Below are 3,980 nucleotides of genomic sequence, written 5' to 3'. Positions count from 1 at the left end.
AAGTTGGGAAATAGTGAAATAACACCCGAACCTAAAAACTCCTCAACTCATAATACACCAAAGCCCACAAATCCACAAATATTCATGCTAAGTCCTTCAAGCTTCAGTCATACCCAAGGTTTTCCGTCACTTCAACCTTTTGTAAAAGAGGGTATCAGCCATGCTCCAAATATTCCCAAGAAAATAATAATGCTACCCTCTAGAGAAAAATCCCCCAAAGAGTGATATTGAGGCAATAATGAATTGGCAATCAAAAAATGCGATCTGTCAAAAGAAAGTACTGAATAATATTGGCAACACCATAAGAAAGGTGGCCCATACACAAAATAAAATGATGAGCAAAGTAGAAACAATTGAGAAAAAGGTGGAGCAGACATCGTTTCAACATGCAGGACTAATCAAAGCTCTAGAACAAAGGTTGACAAACTTACAATATGAGCGTTGTCTGCCAGGAACCTCACCTTTTCAATTCTTCCAACAACAACAAAAGGAGACGATTGCCATCAAGGAACAAATTCAACTTTTGAAAATGACCGCTTTGAGTTACAAAAAACTCCAGGTTTTCTAAAAGTCAACCTTCTTCCCTATGTCGTCACAAGCATACACCCTGCCTAAATTGGACTATACCTTTTTAACTTTCCCTACTACCTCACATAATCCTATCTCTTTCACCCAACCCTCAAAAGAACATGAATTTGACATTGCAAAAAAAGTTTGTGAAAAGAAAGATGCACTTGCTTCCTAGAAACAACCCAAGAAAAGGCGAGATCAGGAAGAAAGTTCAAAAAGGGCCAATCCTGAGAATTTGATGATTTATGATCAAATGTCTCCAAACTTTTATGTCTCACAACCAAGAAATAAGGCAGAAGAATAGGATACCACTTGGCCCGAATCTCAAAATTCATCAGATGATGATGCTACGGAAGACAGCTCTCAATCAAGCGATGACTCGACACCAAACTCTTCTAAAGAAGACTATCCCGTAATATTTGTAAACCTTCCAAGAAAACCAGAAATATCTGAGATAAATGAAGATCAAGATAGCATGAAAGATGAACCGATCCCAGTAAGAAGACAAGAACCAGTGGCATCAAAAATAGTTGGAACTGGTTTCTATATTTTTACCTTGGATGACGTCAAGGCTTCCAAATGGCCTCAAGAATACAAGACTTCTATACTTGGATGTTAGCCAAATATTTGGTGGAATGAGAAAAGTATACATAATGTCAGAACTCACTTCACGATTCTAAGAAATCCTTAGAGATTGGTGGAACTCACTTTGGATTCAAGGAAAAAATAATTTTCTTACTTCCTAATATTTTGCCTTCAAGATCAGAATCCTACATGAAATTTTCTGCTGAGATTCTGGCCAAAGATAATAAACGATACGAAGACAACGCATCGAGATGAAGTGTGTGTCATTTGAGAGAAATGACATTGACAAACATTTTCAAAAAATGGCAAAGATATACTTTGATATAGGTGGAGACATCAACCTGAAGTAAGCCTTTTTCTCCTCTCTCCCCAAATTATTAATAGGCTGAACCATGACCGTCATTGAAGAAAGTTTTCAGTCAATACTAGCCCCACGAATCAGCTACATCATTGAAAAAATTTTCATTGCATTGGAGGATATTTGTAGAAAGCGCTCTGCCCTAAAATAAATTATCCAACATAATCCGGAGCTTGACAAACTATGTCGCAGATTCGATCTGATCACCGAATCAGGATGTTCTGCCACATACGTAGGTGACGGAAAAGATTCAAGAGGTTCAAATGACCAAGAATTCCAGATGGGAGAACAAGGTCCAGGAGACGCACAAAATAATTCAGACGAAGGAGGCCAGGAAATTTTCACAAAAAAAAAAACCGATGCTATATTTGCCAGAAGATTGGACATTTTGCAAGAAATTATCCCCAATTGCGGAGTTCTATCAAACTTCTTGCAGAAATTGAAGATTATACTAGTATACATCTCGGAGAAGAAGAGGACCTAGAATCCATATTCTCTATGGATGATAAACCCACTGAAGAAACATTTTTCTCTCTTGATATATACAAAGATTACGGTGATGACCACTACAAAATTATAGAACCAGTAGCCAAATCCCTAGAGGATATCAACGCTATCATAGTCATTTCTCAGGTGGAACTCAAAGTTTATTCATCTAAATGGGATAGACCAACTCACATCATTGCTTTTATTGACACTGGAGCGGTTTGTTTACTCATGAATCCAGTTGTTCTCCCTGAAGATCAATGGGTATCGCACTTAAAGGATTTCAATACTGCATCAAATGGGATCCTGACTACCACTGTCATCACAAAGCACCCGATTACAATTGAGTTTTTCCTAGGATTGAAATACAAAACCAAGCTAATAGGGTCTGATCTACCAGGAAAAGACCTTATCATTGGGTTCGACATTTTCAGACAACTAAAAGATCAACTCCAGATCAGCGCTAACGGGATAACATTTAAGAATCAGTTCTAACCTTATTCTAATATTCCAAGGCTATTCCAAATCACGAACAACGACCAAATCAAGGGGATTGAACAACATCTCATTGAGCATTCATGTGCGGAATCCCACAAGGTTTTATGAAGAAAGGCAATAGCCCGCTATGGAAGAACGAAGAGTTCTTTATCAAGCTCATTTTCAAGAAGAATGAAAAAATCAATCAAACAAAAGCCGGTCATTCAGGAATGAACCCAGATCATCTTCAGCTTGCAAAAAAGGAATGCGAAGAATTCTTGGAATTTGATTTGATAGAACCATCAAATTCACAATGGGCATATGAAGCATTTTATGTTAACAAAAGAGCTGAGAAAATAAGAGGAAAGCTCAGGTTAGTTATTAACTATGAACCTCTTAATCATTTCCTCGAAGATGATAAATTTCATGTCCCAAATAAACTCACCATTTTCACCCACTTAGCCAAAATGTGATTTTGTATCCCCAATCATCATTTTTCAATGGAAAGCCATGCCCTTTGGATTAAAAACTGCACCTTCCTTATTCCAAAAGGCCATGATAAAAGTATTTCAGCCATCCTCCATACCTCTTTGGTTTACATTGATGATATCCTATTATTTAGTGGTACACTGGAGGAACATATCAATTTGCTACATCAATTTGAGGCATTGGTACTACAGTATGGTATTATGCTTTCGGCAAAAAGATGATTCTTGCCTAAAAGGATATTGATTTTCTCGGAATACATTTTGTCCAAGGAGGATGGATCGTTGAAATCCTTTGTATGAATCATTGAAACATTTTATCCAATATCATCTAGCCTTGAACCATAATAGAAATAATTTAAGAGTATGTTCAATGTTGTCAAAATCCTTGAACTCGTTGCACTTGAATTCCATGAAAATATAATACTGATGGCATAAGTACCAGAAAAAGAATAAAAGTTCTTGGGAAAAATCCTTTGCTTGTGCTGTGAATATATAGCAGAATGGACAAATTTGTTAGAAGGGTCGTGAAGCCAGCTCCTTTATAGGAAAACTTTTGCGACTATAAACAAATTTACTGTTTGTGTAGCTTGGCAAGCCATCCCTAACAGATTGTCGAAGCTAGCCCCTATTTGGCAAGCCATCCTTATCGGGTTGTGAATCCATCTTGGCAAGTCATCCCTAACGGGTTGTGACGCCACCCCTTTTGTAGAGAAACTTTCGTGTCTATAATTAAGTTTGCTTCGTTGGTAGTTTCTTACTTCATTCTTATAATGTGGTATCAGATCTTATGGACAGTATGCTGTAAGGGGGCATTTGAACCACCAAACTCCTTTTCCTTATTTATTGAAATTCTTGATCCAATCATGTTTTGCCATGATAGTTTATATATTCCAGAAGGGGTTTTCTTCTGGGTCTCTATTTTTTGATTGAAACATTTGGCATGAAAAGATGACTTTAATGGGTTTATTCAGATAGGAATGGTCAAAACTTGTGAAAACGGTTTTATTATTATTTTT

The sequence above is a fragment of the Nicotiana tabacum genome, chromosome 24 (assembly GCF_000715075.1).
Source record: "Nicotiana tabacum cultivar K326 chromosome 24, ASM71507v2, whole genome shotgun sequence".
In the NCBI taxonomy this organism is placed as follows: domain Eukaryota; kingdom Viridiplantae; phylum Streptophyta; class Magnoliopsida; order Solanales; family Solanaceae; genus Nicotiana; species Nicotiana tabacum.
The sequence above is the reverse complement of the archived record's forward strand: the minus strand, read 5'-3'. Positions refer to the sequence as shown.